We start from the raw sequence: 24,624 nt of genomic DNA on the forward strand, positions 1-24,624 counted from the left end.
TATACATATATGAAATAGAGTTACAAATGCTATATATATAATGGTCAAAGTTTCATATCAATGAAATCGAACTTTTTCAGCCTAGTTGTAATCTAATGTACTTTTACATAATGTGTGTATAGAAATCAAAAGGATTAGTGCAGTTGAAAAAAAAGGCTTTAAAAAATGTGAACAAGAGAACAAAAGTGGCACAATCTTCTAACAGTTATCTATTTGTTATGTCAACTAAGTCGTTTGATATAAGAATATCTTTTAAAAAATATTTTCTATTCGTTAATTACCATCAGTACAATGTATCACTTTCTTAATAATTTAAATTACTGCTCTAGTAACTTTAAATGACACTGGATGATTGGTGGAAGGTACTTTAAAACAGATTGTAATAAATATTCCATGTATTAATAAGATTTTTAAATTCAGTTAAACAAACAAAATTTAATATAGAATATGGAGTTTAGTATGACTTTCATTATCACTGAACTAGTATATATATATATGTGTTCATACCTTTTCCATGTGTTTCCCAAAACAATTTTTTGTATATATATTGGCTTAATTAAGATGAGGAAAAAAAGTGAAATACAAATGCAATTCCAAGATTCCTAAAAGTGAGTCTGGCAACCGTAATTATAAAGAGTAATATAGTGATCAGTGATGTCCACTTTGATATATAACAAACAATAAACAGCTGCGCCATGAGCGCATGATACGCCCGATGTCTTGTGTTAAAGTCTTATGCAATAATCATCAATAGTTTCTGAGAAAGTTTAAGCAATAACCATTTACTGTTTTTGAGACACGGCGGGACATGTGAACCCCCCCCCCCCCCCAGAAACCCTGTTTTTTTTTACAAATATCACTAAAATAAAATTTAGAATCAAACCAAAAAGTATACAGATCTTTAGATTAATATAGCAAAGAAGTGTATACAGTTTCAAGCAATAATCATCAATTGTTTTTGAGATACGGCGCGACATGTAAAAAAAACCTCCCATTTTTTACAAAATACTCAATAACTAAAATAAAATTTTGAGTCATCACCATAAAGTATACAGATCTTTAGATCAATATAACAAAGAAGTGTGTAAAGTTTTAAGCAATAATCATAAATCGTTTTTGAGATACGGTGACATGAAAAAAAAAAACTCCCCCTTTTTTACAAAATACTCAATAACTCAGAAATGAAATTTTGAATCATCACCAAAAAGTATACAGATATTAAGATTAATATAACTAAGAAGTGTGTAAAGTTTTAAGCAATAATCAAGAATGGTTTTTGAGATACGGTGCGATATGTGAAAAAAAAACACATCCCTGTTTTAGTTACAAAGTGCCGTGACTCAAAAAGTTTAAATCTTATTTTCACCAAAAAGTATACAGATCATTTGACCATCATAAAAAACAACTATATTAAGTTTCATGAAATTTAGATAAGTCGTTCTCAAGTTACGGTGCGACATGTTTACGCCGGACAGACAGACGGACAGACGGACAGACAGACAGACAGACGGACACCGAACATTTGTATACCATAATACGTCCTGTCAAACTTTTGACGGGCGTATAAAAATACAGTAAAAACAATGTATGTATTTCACTTGTTCTCAACTCTGCAATATTAAGAAAAAATAGGTTCACAATGCAAAGGCAACATGACATACTAATCAAGATATTAAAGATTTCTGAAAGTTTAATGCAATCCAAATCCTGGTCTTTGTAGAGTTGCATATTTCATAATTGAAGATATGCATTCAGGGGCAAATCCGGCCATTTTAAAAAGGGGGGTCCTAACCAAGGTCAAAGGGGGAGTTCTTACTACATGTCCCCATTCAAATGCATTGATCGTCCAAAAAAAAGGGGGATTCTAACTCTCGGATCTCGCCCCCATGATCCGCGCCTGACATTAGTACATGTACATTGTGTATTGTATCCATAAATCTCCAATTTTCAACTATGTTGCAAGATCATAAAATTTATATCAATTTCATTTTACGGGTAACATAACAAAAGTTTAATTGGAATTCATAGACGTTTTTTTCACGACAAAATCAACGTTAAATTTATAATTCCCATTAACGATAAGATACAGCACCAATTAAATGTTACTTGCAGATGTCGCTAAAAGTAACATTATACACTAATGCTAGACTTTTCTTTATATAATGGACTGTTTTTTCCTTGCTGTATATTAACCCTCTTTCTGATAATAATTAATAGGACGCAAAAATAATTACCTTAATAATAAACAACATCAGGCGATCATTGCAGAGACGACTTTGTTGAGCTTGACTCTCAGACTTTACTAGTATATAATTTATGCCAAATGTTTTAATTAATCTTTATTTCCTATGTTTTGAGTTTTCTTTGTTTAAAAAACATATCATTTGACACCACTCTACTATTGTCTTTGATACAGCATCTACATAACTGTTACCGTCGGTGTGATATTGAACACAAGTACTTCGATTAATTAAGCATAACAATCATACTTATATATATACAAAGAATATTGTTAATCTTACAACCTAAACACAAGATGGATTATATTCAATAGAGATAAAAAAGTGTATCAAATTTAAAAAAAAAAAACTCCCATACATGTGTTTGTAAATCTTTTATCAGAAACATTTTGAATTAAAAGCAAACAAATATTTGTGCACATCCAAATATAATTAAACATAAATGTTTAGAAAGACGACCAATTTTAATATGCTTGCAGTAAAAACTGATAATTTTGTAAGCTGAAATTATATAATGCACTTTGGGTGATTTATGATATAAGCAGTAGTATGTCCATTTGAATTGTAAAATGAATTGAAAAACAATGTCGGGGGGGGGGGAAATCACTTTTGGGGAAGGGGGGGGGGGATGTCCTTACCTAATTGTCTCTTAAACTAAATTTAAAAGTAATGATCTTTGAAGTCGTTTACCAAAAACATAACGGTTGTACAAAAGTAACAAAAGTGAAGCAAAAAAGTTTAGTTTTTTAATCAAGTGACAATCAATTGATACAAACGTAAACCTTTGTATTTAAATCCACGATGTTAATGGAATACATTGTCTCTTGAATTATCGATTTTTCATTGGTCCAAACGGGAGGGCGATATTCAAAAAAATCATCTCCCACTGAGCTATGGGATAGAGTAAATTGTTCACATAAATAAAGGCAACAGTAGTATACCGCTGTTCAAAACTCGTAAATCGATAGACAAAAAACAAAATCGGGGTAACAAACTAAAACTGAGGGAAACGCATTAAATATAAGAGGAGAACAACGACACAACATGCAACACAAACACAGAAACCGATTAAGCATTAGACAAAATCCGATGAGAATAACAAATATAACATCAAAACCAAATACATGAATTTGGGATAGAAAAGTACCATGACACGTCTTATAGTAATGTGAATTCACACTCAAATATAAGAGAAAATAAACGACACAACGGAAACACAACGTTAAAATGTAACACACACAGAAACGAACTATAATATAACAATGGCCATATTCCTGACTTGGTACCGGACATTTTTAAAGAACAAAATGGTGGGTTGAACCTGGTTTTGTGGCATGTCAAACCTCGCGCTTAAATGGCAATGTTAAATATAACATTAAAAAATATATAAAAGCTCTCCAGTTTTTGTTTAAAACATCAATTTTAATTTAACCATGGAAACACAGGACCGGTTTTAAAACTGGTCCACATCGAGGTGCAAAGGGTCAAAGTTAAAACTGTTTGATTTCATCAAAATAATATTTATTACGGTTTTGATATGCTGACTGTTAAAATTTGTAAATGGGTCCACATTAAGGTCTAAAGGTTCAAAGTTAAATTCAGTTTCATTTAAAAACAAAATCTTGAGGTTCCTAATATGTGACCCGCCATGACATTTGCAGGCTTATGGAGGTAGAACGTCATTGTTAAAAAATTATAAACATGATAAATATCGAGATTCAATGAAATACGTATTTGTGAAGAAGAGATAAACACTTTCCTTGGCTTCTTTTTTGCGGACGCCGAACTGTACATCATATATAAGTTTGAAGAAGTTTTACTTTATCGTTTGAGGTGAAAAATATTTGAATCTACATTTTAAATTGATACAAAAAGAATTTCCAAATCAAAATAATTAAAATGAGAAGATAAATATACCTTACAGATTCCTTTACCGTCGATGTTGAAATGTTTAATGTTATAAACAATTTTAGCGTCTTTGACCTCAAATTTCTGCTCTATAGATTTTCTTTCAAAAATGAAGTCTGACATATATCCAAAATTAATGCACCGTATCAAATGCATATAAGAGAACACCTACTTATAAACTGTTACGCGTCTCAAACTATGTATAATAATGCATAATAAATCTAAATTAAAAAAAGGAATTCTTAAAGCTTATTTTGACAAATTTTAAACTAACTTCATTTTAACAAGTTTAAACAAGTGAAACTGTGAGCTACTGCTCACTGATGATACCCCCGCCGCAAGTGGATAATTTTAATAGTGTAAAAATATGCAAGTGTTTGGTCAACAGGAAGTTGTTGAGTAATGAATTTGAAAACGTATCACATGGTATAGCTGACTTGTATAAATCCTGAAACCAAATTTCAGAAATCCTTGTATTGTAGTTCCTGAGAAAAATGTGACGGACATTTTCAACTTGGTTATCATGTGTAAAATAGTACAAGTGTTCGGTAGACAGGAAGTTGTTGAGTGATGAAACTGAAAACGCATCACACGGTATAGCATACTTATATAAACCTTGAAACAAAATTTCAGAAATCCTTGTATTGTAGTTCCTGAGAAAAATGTGACGGAAATTTTCAACTTGGTTATCATGTGTAAAATAATACAAGTGTTCGGTAAACAGGAAGTTGTCGAGTGATGAATCTGAAAACGCATCACACGGTATAGCTGACTTGTATAAATCCTGAATCCAAATTTCAGAAATCCTTGTATTGTAGTTCCTGAGACAAATGTGACGGATATTTTCAACTTGGTTATCATGTGTAAAATAGTACAAGTGTTCGGTAAACAGGAAGTTGTTGAGTGATGAATCTGAAAACGCATCACACGGTATAGCATACTTATATAAACCTTGAAACAAAATTTCAGAAATCCTTGTATTGTAGTTCCTGAGAAAAATGTGACGGAAATTTTCAACTTGGTTATCATGTGTTAAATAATACAAGTGTTCGGTAAACAGGAAGTTGTCGAGTGATGAATCTGAAAACGCATCACACGGTATAGCTGACTTGTATAAATCCTGAAACAAAATTTCAGAAATCCTTGTATTGTAGTTCCTGAGAAAAATGTGACGGAAATTTTAAACTTGGTTATCATGTGTAAATAGTACAAGTGTTCGGTAAACAGGAAGTTGTTGAGTGATGAATCTGAAAACGCATCACACGGTATAGCATACTTATATAAACCTTGACACAAAAATTCAGAAATCCTTGTATTGTAGTTCCTGAGAAAAATGTGACGAACATTTTCAACTTGGTTATCATGTGTAAAATAATATTAGTGTTCGGTAAACAGGAAGTTGTCGAGTGATGAATCTGAAAAAGCAAACGGTGTAACAGACTTATATAAACCCTGAAACCTAATTTCAGAAATCCTTATATTGTAGTTCCTGAGAAAAATGCGACGGAAAATATTCATGGGACGGACGGACTGACGGACTGACGGAAGGACAGACAGAGGTAAAACAGTATACCCCCCTTTTTTCAAAGCGGGGGTATAATTACATGTTCTAAAATAGAGCTACAATCAAACAAAATATGCTCTGCTCTAAAGTTTTTCTTTCATAAATGAAGTTTGAAATATATCCATAATAAATTCACCGTATTAAATTAATATATGAGAACACCTTCTTATAAACTGTTACGCGTCGCATACTATGTATAGAGACATGCATAATAAATCTAAATTAAAGAAAGGAATTCTTAAAGTGTACTTTGACAAATTTTAAACTAACTTCATTTCAACAAGTTTAAATTACATGTTCTAAAATAGAGCTAAGAATTGTTTGCATTGGAGTAAATTTAAGTCTTTGAAATTTTATTCAAATACGCTATTGAACATCACTAAAAGCCAATAAATACAATAATTTTGTGTTTTATAAATTAGTGCCTTCAATAAATAAAAGTCGTCATAGAACAGTCTGATTTTCATACCGGTATTCGAAATGACTCGTTTCATTGCTATTACAACAAATATGTCATAATAACATGACAGAGAGTTTGTTTCGGACTATTCTAGATAAATATACAAAAATCATATTTTAGACAATGTACCCTCCTAAGCCTGGAAATGGCTAGTCATATAGTTAACGGCGTTTTTCTCACATTGACGTTCTACCTCCATAAGCCTGGATATGTCGTGGCTGGTCACATATGGTGAATCGAACCATGTCTTGTATTATTTTTGTTTACCTCTTTTCAAATTAATCCATATAAAAGAGATATTTGCTACGAGATATTAAATTAAAAAAACATATTGTGATTGGTGCAATCATTAACGGTTCAATCATTAACTTAATTGAAATAGTAAAATTATAATTCTCTTTTTACACCCAGTTATTATTTTAATGCTGTCCAAATAAGCCTAGAAACATCGCTGACTAATCATTCACTTAAAAACGATAAAATATTTATTTTGCCTTCAACATGAAATCAAAGAAACCTGGAAAGGTCCGGTTGCTAAAGGTCGTTATCTATGTGTTAATCTGTGAATGTTTTTGTCAGGTTATGTGACTTGCAAAAGACTTCGAAAGTCATTTCGATATTTATTAGATGACGTCTTGACTAAATTACACAAGAAATGCTAATACTTATTATCTTACCTCCTATACATTTCTAGGAATGTGATTGGTTAAAAGTGTCCGCGTGAAGACCGTGTATATTTGATATTAGGTTAGTAGGGAGGCGGGGCTTATTTCATACACGGTTAGTAGTGGAGTTACGTCCCTTTATATTCCATATTAGGTAGTAGGGAGGCGGGGCTTATTTCATACACGGTTAGTACATTACGTCTCTTTATAAAAACAAAACGGAACTGAGAAAAAATCTTAAAGGTTTCAACAGACGAAGAAATTGATGATGACGATTGAAATAAATTCATTAAACATATTTAAACCTCACACGTTGTTATCGTTGGCTATTCTTGTAGGATCAATGGAAGTAGTTTCTTAATGCTAACAGTATTGAAGAATGGCTTGCTCATTTTGATAGATCACAAGTCTAAATTTTACACGTTAAGATAGTCGGTAAGATAAATTCGTTACATAGTGTGCTAGTGACGTAATACGGTATATATGGGGTCAGTAAATTCCATATGGGGATTCGAGCTTCGCTCTCACCCCATATGGAATTTACTGACCCCATATATACCGTATTAGGTCACTAGCACACTATGTAACTAATATTATCGAGTCCATGTATTATTAATTGTTTATTTCAGACATATTGAAATTTTGATACACGTTTGAGTATGTTTTAAATTGAGATTTTTTTCAAATAAGTGAAGATAAATTTGACATTTAATGCCAATTTAACGTCAAAAGGGTCAAATTAAATTTAGTTTTAACTTGAATGAATTGGGGGGATTCTTTGATATGCTAAATCTAACCATATTTTTCGTTTTTGTAGTTTGGACATGGTTTCCCATTTGTAGATAGATGTTTTGTGTTCTGTGAAATTGTTCCTTTTAAAATTGTTCGCGATGATGACTGCTGTACCCATATTTTGACTATTTTATTTATTATGTTTTTAAAGTTCACGCATCAATGTAAAACTAACGGAGTTTGATGAGACTGTCATCAAAGTGAGAGGGTTAGCTCTTTAAAACCAGGTTTTATCCACCGTTTTCTACATATGAAAATGCCTGTATCAAGTCAGGAATATGACAGTTCTTGTCCATTCGTTTTTGATGTGTTTTGTCATTTGATTTTGCTATGTGATTATGGACTTTCCAATTGTATTTTCCTCTGAGTTCAGTATTTTTGTGATTTTACTTTTTTCCACGTTGACGTCTAAGGATTTACTTCTTAGCGATTGTTTGATATGCTGAATCTAACCGTGTATTTGGATTTTAATTGGGGGCACCTTTTTCAAATTGGTTCACTTTAAGGTCCAAAGGGTCAAAATTAAACTGCTCAATTTCAACAAAAATTGAATTATTGGGATTGTTTGATATGCTGAATCTAACCGTATATTTTGTAAATTAGAGCTTTCAAATTGGTCGACATCAAGGTCAAAAGGGTAACAAATTAAACTTGTATTCAAACCAAAAAATAGTTCTTTGGGCTCTTTGATATGCTGAATTTTAACATATCTTGTTTTATTTTGGTGTATTTTTCAAGTTGGTATTTTATCGTTGTCCTACATTAAATATATGTATTATATTGAATATAGTGTTTCAACCATGCGTGTAATAGCCGTATATATTCGTTTTGTCCATTATCATGATTATGTTAAAAAAAACTTGCCATAAATAATGAGTCCATTATACTTCAAATAAAATCTGCACAACAATACATCGGTACGTATATTATATTGTATGCAAATTAAAGGAAACAATCATTAAAAATATAGTGATTACCATTTACGGAGAATGTCTTACGGAATGCAAAAAAAAAAAAAAAAAACAGTAGAACAAACAGGAGTGCCTGAATAATGATTTTTCGGTGCTCAGTGATACGGATCAAGAGACGACGTTGTCAACACGTAATGGCGGCCATTATTGACGTTGAATTTGGCATTCCACGCTGAAAAGTTGCATTTATGACATTCTTGGATGCTTAAAATTTATGCTACACAACATAATAGGTAAAGATTTATTCCAGATATTTCAGTTATTTATTTTCAAATAAGCCGGATCCAAAGAAATGATTTAAGCGGCAAAAAAAATTTAAGTGTAAAATTATATCAAACGTGAAAATTGAAATCCAATTTTTCATCATTTCCTTTTCATATACTAGTATCAGAGACATATATATTATATGTCTCTGCTAGTATTGAATCAACTATTTACTGGTGAATTACATTCGGATTTCGGTCTAAGGTATCCGCCTTTGTCTCCAGAAATATTGTACCTGCAAACATTGTCAACATCCGTTTTCAAACTGATCAAACTGTTCCTCACAATCTCTCTGGAAAATATTCAAGCTATCACTTCTTGCTCAGATAATAGAACATTATAAACCTCTTACTGCAAATACGGACCAAAATGAATCAAATTTGAAAGCACGTATGATCACGTTCAACAATGCCGATTGTAATTCTCTAAAAAGGGGGGTAATTTTCTCAAAAATATAGGCTACTGACCAAGGCTACACGAATTTTGCTGAACGTCTCGGGTTTAACTCAAAAGTCCATGTACTGAATCATTGGAATGTAAGACATTCACTTTAACTGTTAGCTAGTCTATACCTGGTAAAATATTTCATTTGGAAAAAAATTATTGTGTCACTAATTTCATATACACCAACTTTTAATATTCATAAAAATCAAATTGTTCATGAACATAAAATACAAAGGGTAAGTGATCACAGTCACTTGTTTTACTATCCATACTCCTCTTTGGGTACACATTTGGTATGGACCCATTTCTGACAGCCAGTGCACTGAATTGCGTCAATGACACAATCATCAGTACATTCAGTACGTTTTATACACGGATATTTCATTTCCTCTGACATTTTGGAAAAATAAGCACCAAAATTGTAGTTTACTTTTTATATGCAAATGTTACTAAAATAATACCTAACCGTTGTCTTAATATTTCTTTGATGAACAAAATTTGAGAAAATTGAAATTTTTGTACTATGTATTAAAACAACACCAAGCTTTAGTTTAAACGGAGATATTTGGAGAAAATTGTACAGTAATAACAGCATTTAATTATATCATAAGAAAACAATAAAATTACCAAGATTTTGGAAACATGCTATTTTAGTTAAAAACTTTGATGAATCATAATTCATTACATGTCATTATTAATAACTATATTTATTAACAACAATCAGTTTTTATATGAATGTAAAATAAAGGAAATTATTTGGTAAGCTTAAATACACCAATGAAGTTATGATAAATGTATAACTGTTTATAATTTCATTTTGTTTTAATAGAATCTATTCTTTCAGTACATTTGATACTTTTCTATTCTTCCAGATTTTTTAATACTTTGATTTTCTTAAATTGTCTACCTTTAGAATGTCCGCCATATTGTGTCAAACAAGGATTTTGCATACAAGACATTAAAATCGAATTTTTGAAATGAAATTGCATTTTTATTGAATAAAAACGAGTAATATCTCTAATTAGTATTCTTTCATATTGTCAAAAGTTGTAAACCACTATAAAAAGTATCATAACACCATAAAAAATCTTTTTCTCGGGATATATCATCTTGTGTTGGGGATATTACGTTCTTCTCGTATTTCTCGTGAAATCATGGTACCGCGAAAAAGATCCCAAGCAATTTTGTATATCAAAAAAATGTAGATCCGTGCAACCGTTCATGTCAATTACGAACTGACCAAATATTTTTTATATAACGATCAGTTCACGGATATTGACATTGTCAGAGAGTACACATCAAAAGAAAAATGCACAAATCACCGACAAATATGTTAACACGTTTAATACGTAATAACATTAAGTGAGATCGATTGTGCCTCAATACGAATCTCTCGCTAATGGATATTTTTTAACTAAAAATAATATTCTTTTATTTCAAATTACTGTCTACAATGTTGACGTAAATATGTTAAGTATTTGAGTGGAAATAAAAGAAAGAAATATAATGATTAGTTCAAATGAGTCTTACTACTGTGTAAATATCTCGAAAACAACCCTTTTAATTCGGTAAAAGTAAGATGTTTTAAAACATTTATTTAAAGTCATTTGGTACATTTATCAACTTGGTGAATCAGGTTGTTAGATCACGGAGGCGGGTATCCATTTCGAAGATAAAAAAAAGTGTAACGGAGCGCAAATGTACTGTAGAAATATTTTACATTACAAGTTGCAGACATTTTATATGATTTGTTAAATGATAGTTCATTTTGGGACATGATAATCCTATCATTATGCGTGTATTATTGGTAACTATAAATTGTCTTCAGAAGAGTCTTTTTTTAAATCTGCATGAAAATAAAGAGAGGGCAGAAAAGTGAATGTGTTGTTTTTATCAATGATGGTTTAATTTTTACAAACTTGTAATAACAAAGTATAATATAAAAACTAGTCTCAAAATAAACATTGATATCAGTAGAATTGAGGCAAGGTCGATCAGATAAAATTGTATTTTTATGCAATTTAAAACAAAAAAGAAAGAAGAACATGTATTTTAGTCTCAACGGGTTGACGGTTAAAATAATGTTGACAATGGTGGTATCTCCAAAATATTTTTTTTTATAATCATACGAATGATGTGTTCTAATATTTACTTCTGCTGTAGCTGTAAGTCAATGGGGAACATGTAATGATGATGGTTTATTAATGGTTACAAAAACCGTGTGTTCATTATAAATCGTAAATTGTAGAACGAGTTACATTTTTGTTTCCATTTTATATAATACACGTTAGACGATGTTTAGTTCAAAATTTCAAAACACTTGTTTTACCAAAGGACGGTGGTAGTTTTGAGCACTCAAGCCTCCTCCAAAAAAAAACCCACTGCGATATAGGTACGTAGTTTGAAGCGTAAAACACTAAACAATTAATCAATATATCAACAATCGGGAATTGGAAATAACAGTTCGAATGACTATTCTGAATACTTTAGACTGTAAAATAATCGCTAGAGAGTTCCTACTCAGTGAAGATGACTTCATTGAAGTTAATTGAATTTGATGATCAGTCTTAATTGTACTTGATTATAAGTTTGAACTGACATATCCATTCAATCGTTAAGAATTTTACACGGTCACTACTTACACTCTTCAGGAAAAAAACGTATAACAAAGCCAACTCTTTGACCAAGGTCTCCATGTATTATGATCTAAATAAGATAACAAAAAATTGAATCATTTGTACGAGTTCTTCATAAACCGATTCGAGATTTTTATTCATATTGTTAAATTTATAACTTCGACTTTTAGAAGAAATTGAGTTACATAAAACTGATTTTTTTTTGTTTTACTAAATAGTGGATATATATAAATGTGGTATCAATTTTCTGAACAGGAATGCTGTATACAAAATGAAATTAAGTGTGTTCAAACAATGCTATCATATAAATCACTCCCTAGTATTTAACGTTTTAATTGCATCGAATACACAAATTTCAGCTGTAATTACTGGGAAAAAAACATACCGAATGTATCCATGCGACGTCTACAAAAAGTGATCTTTTAAAAATGAGCACATTAAATATGTTAAATGCATCAACGTTTCTCAAAAATTAATAGTAAGCATGACCTTATGTTAAATTGTTCTAAATATTGGAAAAATAAGAGAAACATCAGTTATTCGAGTTAATTTCAAGGATTTGAATTTAAGTATGGATGCAATTTTTGGAACTGTACCCTCGTGATAGGGTGTTACAAATTAACATGGTGGGTTTTTTATTATTATAATATTTTGAAGTTATTATGTATGGCATTGGATTAGCCTATTGATTATAAACCTATTAATAAAAATTCTTTAGCACACGAAAGAAAGCATGAATGGTGTTTATTTATATAAACATCTCTATTTTAAACAAAACGGAACAATTAAAAAGTTGTTTTTTACCATAAAATTAAAAATGTTATTGGTTTATTAGTACAGTACAAATCTTATAAACTACGATCCTGACATAGGAAATTGGATCTACAGTATATAAAATAAAACTAGGTAATATGTTTAAAGTTAAATTAATACTAACAATAGACATGATTTTTACAGGAGTATATGAGGATTTTTATTTGGAATTGGATTTCAAACAATTTTCCTAAATACTTAGCTTTCTGTATATAATTCTTATTTTTCTTATAGTTTACACCACACACATGTCTCCATACGAATCATTTTAACTGAATGTTTTTACTTTTTGATTGAGTTTACTCGAAAAATAAGCTACGCAAGTAAATTGACTTTCCAATTTCAGTAATTTTATGTTCTCTTTATCTTTTACTGTTAATCATTCTATTTCATTATCACAAACGCTTGTGGAAATAACACTTTTTACAGATATGTTGTGATTTTCAGTTGTTTTCTTCTTTTGATTTGTAAATTCCACAAAGATCACAAAACCACATTCAGCAGAGTATGAATAACATACTTAAACAGTCTTGTTTTAATCTGCAAATCGGCCAATAGAACTTATTTCAATATATACATTTATATGCGTCTCAAGTACGTCTGAGTCAGTGACAACTCTACAACAGATTTATCTATCGGATCACCAGCAATGATGGTGATACATGGGTGTTTACATTATGTATATACAACTCGTCTAAACATCAACCCAACAATGTTAGATCTGTAAATTTGCTTTTTTTGAGAAAATTTACAGATCTAACATTGCTGGATTGATGTTTAGACGAGTTGTATATACATAATGTAAACACCCATGTATCACCATCATTGCTGGTGATCCGATAGATAAATCTGTTGTAGAGTTGTCACTGACTCAGACGTACTTGAGACGCATATAAATGTATATATTGAAATAAGTTCTATTGGCCGATTTGCAGATTAAAACAAGACTGTTTAAGTATGTTATTCATACTCTGCTGAATGTGGTTTTGTGATCTTTGTGGAATTTACAAATCAAAAGAAGAAAACAACTGAAAATCACAACATATCTGTAAAAAGTGTTATTTCCACAAGCGTTTGTGATAATGAAATAGAATGATTAACAGTAAAAGATAAAGAGAACATAAAATTACTGAAATTGGAAAGTCAATTTACTTGCGTAGCTTATTTTTCGAGTAAACTCAATCAAAAAGTAAAAACATTCAGTTAAAATGATTCGTATGGAGACATATGTGTGGTGTAAACTATAAGAAAAATAAGAATTATATACAGAAAGCTAAGTATTTAGGAAAATTGTTTGAAATCCAATTCCAAATAAAAATCCTCATATACTCCTGTAAAAATCATGTCTATTGTTAGTATTAATTTAACTTTAAACATATTACCTAGTTTTATTTTATATACTGTAGATCCAATTTCCTATGTCAGGATCGTAGTTTATAAGATTTGTACTGTACTAATAAACCAATAACATTTTTAATTTTATGGTAAAAAACAACTTTTTAATTGTTCCGTTTTGTTTAAAATAGAGATGTTTATATAAATAAACACCATTCATGCTTTCTTTCGTGTGCTAAAGAATTTTTATTAATAGGTTTATAATCAATAGGCTAATCCAATGCCATACATAATAACTTCAAAATATTATAATAATAAAAAACCCACCATGTTAATTTGTAACACCCTATCACGAGGGTACAGTTCCAAAAATTGCATCCATACTTAAATTCAAATCCTTGAAATTAACTCGAATAACTGATGTTTCTCTTATTTTTCCAATATTTAGAACAATTTAACATAAGGTCATGCTTACTATTAATTTTTGAGAAACGTTGATGCATTTAACATATTTAATGTGCTCATTTTTAAAAGATCACTTTTTGTAGACGTCGCATGGATACATTCGGTATGTTTTTTTCCCAGTAATTACAGCTGAAATTTGTGTATTCGATGCAATTAAAACGTTAAATACTAGGGAGTGATTTATATTATAGCATTGTTTGAACACACTTAATTTCATTTTGTATACAGCATTCCTATTCAGAAAATTGATACCACATTTATATATATCCACTATTTAGTAAAACAAAAAAAAATCAGTTTTATGTAACTCAATTTCTTCTAAAAGTCGAAGTTATAAATTTAACAATATGAATAAAAATCTCGAATCGGTTTATGAAGAACTCGTACAAATGATTCAATTTTTTGTTATCTTATTTAGATCATAATACATGGAGACCTTGGTCAAAGAGTTGGCTTTGTTATACGTTTTTTTCCTGAAGAGTGTAAGTAGTGACCGTGTAAAATTCTTAACGATTGAATGGATATGTCAGTTCAAACTTATAATCAAGTACAATTAAGACTGATCATCAAATTCAATTAACTTCAATGAAGTCATCTTCACTGAGTAGGAACTCTCTAGCGATTATTTTACAGTCTAAAGTATTCAGAATAGTCATTCGAACTGTTATTTCCAATTCCCGATTGTTGATATATTGATTAATTGTTTAGTGTTTTACGCTTCAAACTACGTACCTATATCGCAGTGGGTTTTTTTTGGAGGAGGCTTGAGTGCTCAAAACTACCACCGTCCTTTGGTAAAACAAGTGTTTTGAAATTTTGAACTAAACATCGTCTAACGTGTATTATATAAAATGGAAACAAAAATGTAACTCGTTCTACAATTTACGATTTATAATGAACACACGGTTTTTGTAACCATTAATAAACCATCATCATTACATGTTCCCCATTGACTTACAGCTACAGCAGAAGTAAATATTAGAACACATCATTCGTATGATTATAAAAAAAAATATTTTGGAGATACCACCATTGTCAACATTATTTTAACCGTCAACCCGTTGAGACTAAAATACATGTTCTTCTTTCTTTTTTGTTTTAAATTGCATAAAAATACAATTTTATCTGATCGACCTTGCCTCAATTCTACTGATATCAATGTTTATTTTGAGACTAGTTTTTATATTATACTTTGTTATTACAAGTTTGTAAAAATTAAACCATCATTGATAAAAACAACACATTCACTTTTCTGCCCTCTCTTTATTTTCATGCAGATTTAAAAAAAGACTCTTCTGAAGACAATTTATAGTTACCAATAATACACGCATAATGATAGGATTATCATGTCCCAAAATGAACTATCATTTAACAAATCATATAAAATGTCTGCAACTTGTAATGTAAAATATTTCTACAGTACATTTGCGCTCCGTTACACTTTTTTTTATCTTCGAAATGGATACCCGCCTCCGTGATCTAACAACCTGATTCACCAAGTGGATAAATGTACCAAATGATTTTAAATAAATGTTTTAAAACATCTTACTTTTACCGAATTAAAAGGGTTGTTTTCGAGATATTTACACAGTAGTAAGACTCATTTGAACTAATCATTATATTTCTTTCTTTTATTTCCACTCAAATACTTAACATATTTACGTCAACATTGTAGACAGTAATTTGAAATAAAAGAATATTATTTTTAGTTAAAAAATATCCATAGCTACCCAGCTTTGCTTTAAACCTTGTGCGGCAAAAGTATTGCCATTTGAACATATTTTAATTAACCTTCTGTAAGGTAGTGTGGTACGGTGTCCGACCACAACTTTAGACCTACTATAAAAAAAATAAACTAAGCCGGAGAACATCCTGGATTTTTTCTCAAGAATACATAAGCTACCCAGCTTCCTTTTTTACCTTGTGCTTACAAAAGTTTTGTCGTTCAACATTTTTTATTAACTTTTCTGTCATGTAATGTGGTAGGGTTTCCGACCCTAAATTTGGAACTACTTTAAAAAAAATAAGTAAGCCGAAAAATACCCAGTGTTTTTTTCTAAGTAGACCACAGCTACCCAGCCTTTCTTTACACCTAGTATGGACAACAGTATTGATGTAGAACATTTTTTATCAAATTAACTGTAAGGAGTGTTGTACGGTGTCCGAGTCTAATTTTGGACCAACTATATAAAAAAAAACTAAGCTGTAGAACACCCTGTGTTGTTTTCTCACAATTAGACCACAGCTTCCCAGCTTTTCTTTAAACCTAGTGCGGACAAAAGTATTGCCAGTGAACAAATTCTTATTAACTTTTATGTAAGGTAGTGTGATACGATGTCCAACCCCAACTTTAGACCTACTATAAAAAAAAATAAACTAAGCCGGAGAACACCCTGGATTTTTTCTAAAGTGAACATAAGCTACCCACCTTCCCTTTTCACCTTGTGCTGACAAAAGTTTTGTCGATCAACATTTTTTATTAACTTTTCGGTAATGTAATGGGGTAGGGTGTCCGACCCTAAATTTGGACCTACTTTAATTTTTTTTTAACTAAAGCGAAGAACGCGCTGTGTTTTTTTCTCAAGTATACCACAGCTACACAGCTTTTCTTTGCACCTAGTGCGGACAAAAGCTTTGTCGTACAACATTTTTATAAACTTTTCTGTAATGTAGTGGGGTTTGGTGTCTGACCCAAAATTGGGACCCACGTTTCACAAAAACTTTGCTGAAAATCACCCTATATTTTCTCTCCAGTTAACCTCAGCTACCCAGCGTCTCTTTGCACCTAGTGCAGACAAAAGTTTTGCCGTAGAACATTGTTTATTATCTTTTCTGGAAGATAGTGAAGAAGACTATCCAACTCACTCTTTGGACCTATTTAAAAACCAATAAACTAAGCTTTGTCGTTCAACATTTTTTATGAACTTTTCTGTAATGTAATGGGGTAGGTGGTCCGACCCTAAATTTGGACCGACTTTAAAAAAAATAACAATGCCGAAGAACATCCGTGTTTTTTCTCAAGTAGACCATAGCTACCCAGCCTTTCTTTGCACCTAGTGCGGACAAAATCTTTGTTGTACAACATTTTTTACTAATTTTTCTGTAATGTAGTTGGGTTGGGTTTCAGACCCTAAATTTGGACCTACGTTAAAAAAAACACTGTGCAGAAGAACACAATGGATTTCTTTTCAAGTATACCTCTGCTACCCAGCTTCCCTTTGCACGACTTTTTTTATTATTTTTTCTGAAAAGTAGACTGTAAGGTGAAAAGACTGTCCGACTCAATCTTTGAATCTACTAAAAAAAATAAGCCGAAAAACACCCTGTGTTTTTTCTCAAATAAACCACAGTTTCCTGGCCTTTCTTTGCACCTAGTGCGGACAAATGTTTTGCCGTACAATTTTTTTTTATTAAATTTTATGTAAGGTAGTGTGGTTCGGTGTCCCACCCAATCTTTAGACCAACTATATAAACAAAATAAACTAAGCCGTAGAACACCATGTGTTTCTTTCTCAAGTAGATCACAGCTACCCAGCTTTTCTTTAAACCTAGTGCAGACAAAAGAATTGCCATTGAACAAATGTTTATGAAATTTTCTGTAAGGTAGTGTGGTACGGTGGCCGACCACAACTTTAGACGTACTATAAAAAAAACAAATTAAACTAAGCCGGAGAACACCCTTGATTTTGTCTAAAGTAAACATAAGCTACCCACCTTCACCTTTCACCTTGTGCTGACAAAAGTTTTGTCGATCAACATTTTTTATTAACTTTTCGGTAATGTAATGGGGTAGGGTGTCCGACCCTAAATTTGGACCTACTTTATTTTTTTTTTAACTAAGGCGAAGAACGCGCTGTGTTTTTTTCTCAAGTATACCACAGCTACTCAGCTTTTCTTTGCACCTAGTGCGGACAAAAGCTTTGTCGTACAACATTTTTATTAACTTTTATGTAATATGGTGGGTTGGGTGTCTGACCCAAAATTGGAACCCACGTTTCACAAAAACTTTGCGGAAAACCACCCTGGATTTTCTCTTCAGTATACCTCAGCTACCCAGCGTCTCCTTGCACCTAGTGTAGACAAAGGTTTTGCCGTAGAACATTGTTTATTAACTTTTCTTGAAGATAGTGAAGAAGACTGTCCAACTCACTATTTGGACCTATTTAAAAAAAACTAAACTAAGCTTTGTCGTTCAACATTTTTGATGAACTTTTCTGTAATGTAATGGGGTAGGGTGTCCGACCCTAAATTTGGACCTAAATTTGGACCTATTTAAAAAAAAAATATCTATGCCGAAGAAAACACCGTGTTTTTTCTCAAGTAGACCACAGCTACACAGCCTTTCTTTGCACCTAGTGCGGACAGAATCTTTGTCGTACAACATTATTTATTAACTTTTCTGTAATGTAGTTGGGGTGGGTGTCTGACCTTAAATTTAGACCTACGTTAAAAAAAAACACTGTGCAGAAGAACACAATGGATTTCTTCTGCAGTATAACTCAGCTACCCAGCTTCCCTTTGCACGTCTTTTTTTATTAATTTTTCTGAAAGGTAGACTGTAAGGTAGGAAGACTATCCGACTCAATCTTTGAATCTACTAAAAACAATCGAAGCCGAAGAACATCCTGTGTTTTTTCTCAAATACACCACAACTACCCGGCCTTTCTTAGCACCTAGTGCGGACAAATGTATTGCCGTACAACATTTTTTATTAACTTTTCTGTAAGGTAGTGGGGTAGGGTGTCCGAACACAAATTTGAACCTACTTTAAAAATAAACTTAGCCGGAGAACATCCTGAGTTTTTTTCTCAAGTAAACCACAGCTACCCGGCCTTTCTTTGCAACTAGTGCGGACAAAGGCATTGCCGTAGAACATTTTTTATTAACCTTTCTGTAAGGTAGTGTGGTAAAGTGTCCGACCCAAACTTTGTCCCAACTATATAACAAAAATATACTAAGCCGTAGAACAATCTGTGTTTTTTTCTCAAGTAGACCACAGTCATTTTTTAAACCTAATGCGGACAAAAGTATTGTCATTGAACATATTTTATTAACTTTTCTGTAAGGAAGTGTGGTACAGGGTCCAACCCTAATTTTATACCTACTATTAAAAAAAAAAAAAAAAAACTAAGCCGGAGAACACCCTGTTTTGTTTTCTTAAGTAGACCACAGCTACACAGCCTTTCTTTTCACCTAGTGTGGTCAAAAGTATTACCACTGAACACTTGTTATTAATTTGTCTGTAAGGTAGTTAAGTAGACTGTCCGATTTCATCTTTGGACCTACTTAAATAAAATAACTAAGCTGAAGAACACCTTGGATTTTTTATCAAGTAGAAATAAGCTACCCAGCTTCCATTTGCACCTTGGTATGACAAAAGTTTTGTCATACAACATTTTGTATTACTTTTCTGTAAGGAAGTGGGGTAGGGTGTCCGACCCCAAAATTGGACTTTCTTTAACAAAAAATAAACTAAGCTAAAAAACACCACAGCTACTCAGCCTTTCTTAGCACCTAGAATCGACAAAGGTTTTGCCGTAGAACATTTGTATTAACATTTCTGTAAGGTACACTTATATGCGACAAAGCTTAGCGAAAGGTAGTGCGGCGTAATCAGTCAAACAAACTTTATTAGATTAACTCGTAAAGGAATGATCGTTTTCATTGGCCAATTCAAACCTTCGCCCTCACACCTACGAAAATAGAACACGTACTATAAGTTGAATGGACTGATCAGTATTCACGTAGCCGGTCAAGGTTGTTATAACCTCCATAGTAGTATTCACGTACATTATTGTGTTCTTGATTATTCCATAGCAAATCTAACTTTTCAATGAAACATGTATGTGCATGTAAAATTCATTGAATCTATAATTTTGTGCACTAGTAAAATTTTGAACTTTAAAATCTTAAGGTTTCACATCTAAATATTTAATTCAACTGTCTCCTCTCAGTTGTTTCTGGATTAAGAGATCTACCATTTTATTTTGATGGGAGGGTGGACTTTGATGAAACAGTTAGTTCTTTTTTCTAAGTTGTATTCTCTGTACTGTCTTTTTATTTTTAGTCTATTCGGTCCTGCCGTTTTAGTTTTTATTAGTCTGTCCGGGTTTTTTTTTTTTACATAAATCGTAATTTGGCCTTTTTGCCAAGTTGCTCATCCTGCCTTTTTATATATTTCGCAAGTTTTAGGTATTCGACTAAGAATAATGTGATTTTTTCGTAATTCAGTTTACTTAATTTTGAGAAAAATCCCGAAATTCTAAGTAAATTCAGAACATGTAACCAACCATACTTTGTTTAGAGAAAAATATACTTTATAAACTCCAGCGATATACTTGATGAGTTTTATACTTAACTGTTTTGCTATTCTTGGTTAAAATTCGAACGTAGATTGTATATTTGTAAATATCTAAATAGTTACAGAGAAAAACGATTAGTTTTTAAAAGCATGTTTATTCTTTGAATGTATTGATAAAAAGGTTGACCCCTTCTAGTTCATGCATTCAGTCATACTTATTAATAATTTCTTAATATTTCGTTTATCAGTTTATCTTACATGTATGATTTTGTATTTCATTTTAAATATGCGTGTATGATTCACGTCACTTTGGCGGATAGTTCAACAATGTTATGCATATCTTTTTCTTACGGTATTAAATTAGAGGAGAGGTTTTTACCAAATTTAAATCGAAAACAGTACATTTATATTGTTCCTTATAAACTACGATAATTTTTTTTTAGTTCCACACATACAAAAGAAAAAATCTTCGCCGATATAACATTTCAATCCTTTTTACACCAAATGCCTTCACTGAACTCATTTGAATTTCTTAGTGATCGTGATGGTACATTGCATACTACGTCTTCATTCACGTGCACAAATGATACGATTATTGTTTTTTTATCTCTATATTTCGGGGACAATTTGCTCCGTTTATGATACTTAAATTCTTAAACCAAACGCTTAGCTCATGTGTAACTTTCTGTATCTTCGTTTTATAGCATGAAAACACTATAAGAGGAAAATGCAACCCATCATAACTTTTTGTAATTATTATAATGGATCAGCGTTATAAGATTCTTATTATAAGTAACTACGACATTGAAAGAAATTAAAAGTGGTTACTAAATCATGTATAAAAGCGGCACATGTATTTTATTTTATCCTTATATGTTTCATAATGTGGTACATTATGTACACGATAATTATGTTGCTGCAGTATAATATTTCGACACAACAATTTGAAATACATTAAACATTTATTTAATTCTTTTGACCAAAGATTTGTAAACTATACATTGTCAAATCCTTGTTTTTACGTTCGTAGTAACATGGTTCATTCCATTGTCAGTCACCTGTGTCAATTCACGTGCAAACTACAAATGTTGTTGTATTTGAATCTTTCGGCCAATGAAATGAGACATAACAAGTTGTTTGTTTGTGATACGCCAGAATGTTCTCAATGAACTATCAAACGCTAAAGTTAACTGAATTTCAGTGTAGTGTGGTACGGTGTCCGACCCCAACTTCGGACCAACTATATTAAAAAAAAAGCCGTAGAACAACCTGTTGTTTTTTTTTCCTCAAGAAGACCTAAGCTCCACACCTTTTGTTTAAACCTAGTGCGGATAAAAGTATTGCTTTTGAATATATTTTTATTAACTTTTCTAAGGTAGAGTGGTACGGTGTCCGATCCTAACTTTAGACCTTCTATATAAAAAAATAAAACTAAGCCGGAGAACACCCTGTGTTTTCTCTCAAGTATACAACAGCAACCCAGCTTTTCGTTTAACATAGTGAGGACAAAAGTATTGACATTGAACAATTTTTTATTAACTTTTCCGTAAGGTAGTGTGGTACGGTGTCCGATCCCAACTCTAGAACTACTAACAAAAAATAAACTAAGCCGGAGAACACCCTGAATTTTTTCTTAAGTAAACATAAGCTATCCAGCTTCACTTTTTACCTTGTGCTGACAAAGGTTTTGTCGTTCAACATTTTTTATTAACTTTTACATAATGTAATGGGGTAGGTGTCCGACCCTAACTTTGGACCTACTTCAAAAAAATAAACTAAGCCGACGAACACTCTGTGTTTTGTCTCAAGTAAACCACCTCTACCCGGCCTTTCTTTGCACCTAGTGCGGACAAATGTTTTGTCGTACAACATTTTTTATTAACTTTTCTGTAATGTAGTGTGGTAAGTGTCCGACCCCAACTTTGGACCAACTATATAAAAAAATTAAACTAAGCCGTAGAACACCCTGTGTTTTTTTTTTCTCTCAAGTAAACCACAGCTACCCAGCTTCCCTTTGTGCCTATTACGGACAATGATTTGACGAAGAACATTTTTTATTATTTTTTTATTAATTTTTCTGTAAGGTACTGGGTATGGACGGACGCATCTTTGGATTAATAATAAAAAAAAGAAAGTCGAAGAACACCCGTTGTGTTTTTCTCTCAAGTAGACCACAGCTTCCCAGCTTCCCTTTGCGCCTATTGCGGACAATGATTTGACGTACAACATTTTTTTATTAATTTTTCTGTATGCTAGTGTGGTACGGTGTCCGACCCCAACTTTGGACCAACTATGTAAAAAAATTAAACTAAGCCGTAGAACACCCTGTGTTTTTTTTCTCTCAAGTAGACCACAGCTACCCAGCTTCCCTTTGCGCCTATTGCGGACAATGATTTGACGTTGAAATTTTTTATTAGTTCTTTTGTAAGGTAGGCAACTTTGGACTTTCTTAAAAAAAAAAAAGAAGTCGAAGAACACCCTGTGTTTTTTCTCAAGTAAACCACAGCTACCCGACCTTTCTTTGTACCAAGTGAGGACAAAAGTATTGCCGTACAACATTTTTTATTAACTTTTCTGTAAGGTAGTGGGGTAGGATGTCCGAACCCAAATTTGGACCTACTTTAAAAAAAAGAATAAACTAAGCTGAAGAACACCCTGTGTTTTTTTTCCGAGAAGACCACAGCTACCCAGCCTTTTTTTGCACCTAGTGTTGACAGAAATATTGCCGTAGAACATTTTTTATTAACTTTTCTGTATTGATGTGTGCTACGGTGTCCGACTTCAGCTTTGGACCAACTATATAAAAAAAAATATACTAAGACGTAAAACACCCTGTGTTTTTTTTCTTAAGTAGACCATAACTACCCAGCTTTTCTTTGAACCTAGTGCGGACAAAAGTATTACCGCAGAACATTTGTTATTAACTTTTCTGTAAGTTAATTAAGTAGACTGTCCGACTTAATCTTTGGACCTACTTAAAAAGAATTTAAGTAAGCCGAAGAACACCATGGATTTTTTCTCTAGTAGACATAAGCTACCCAGCTTCACTTTACACCTTGTGCTGACCAAAAGTATTGCCGTAGAATTTTTTTTATTAAATTGTCTGTTATGTGTGTGGTACAGTGTCTGACCCCAACTTTGGACCAATCTATAAAAAAAAAACTAAGCCGTAGAACACCCTGTCTTTTTTTCTCTCAAATATACCACAGCTACCAAACTTTTCTTTAAACCCAGTGCGGAAAAAAGTATTGCCATTGAACATATTGTTATTAACCTTTCTATAAGGTAGCGTGGTACGGTGTCCAACCCTAACTTTATACCTACCATAAAAAAAAATTAAGCCGGATTACACCCTGGTTTTTTTCCTAAGTAAACATAAGCTATCCAGTTTCCCTTTAAACTTGTGCTGACAAAAGTTTTGTCGTTCAACATTTTTTATTAACTTTTCTGTAATGTAATGGGGTAGGGTGTTCGACCCTAAATTTGGACCGACTAAGGCGAAGAACCCACTGTGTTTTTTCTCAAGTAGACCACAGCTCCCTTTTTTTCAACCTAGTACGGACAAAAGCTTTGTCGTACAACAAATTTTTAGTAATTTCTGTAAGGTGGTAGGGTTGGGTGTCAGACCACAAATTTGGACCTACGTTAAACAAAAACTTTGCGGAAACCATCTGGATTTTCTCTCCAGTATAACTCAGCTACCAAGCCTCCCTTTGCACCTAGTGCAGACAAAAGTATTGCCGTAGAACATTTTTATTGATTTTTC

General features: G+C 32.0%; 1 protein-coding gene across 4 annotated transcripts in view; it reads right to left on the minus strand.

Annotated features, from left to right (window-relative positions):
* LOC143071140 (uncharacterized) overlaps positions 1-24,624 on the minus strand; it is a 433,270-nt gene that overhangs the window by 84,351 nt on the left and 324,295 nt on the right. Inside the window, exon 1 of one of the 4 annotated variants that reach the window (XM_076245300.1) lies at positions 4,158-4,283. The exons of the other annotated variants lie outside the window; for them this stretch is intronic. The gene's annotated coding sequence lies outside the window, so the exon portion shown is untranslated. Of the gene's footprint in view, positions 1-4,157; positions 4,284-24,624 lie in introns of those variants that run through there. 4 annotated transcript variants of the gene reach the window in all.

Source organism: Mytilus galloprovincialis, chromosome 1 (assembly GCF_965363235.1).
Source record: "Mytilus galloprovincialis chromosome 1, xbMytGall1.hap1.1, whole genome shotgun sequence".
Lineage (NCBI taxonomy): Eukaryota > Metazoa > Mollusca > Bivalvia > Mytilida > Mytilidae > Mytilus > Mytilus galloprovincialis.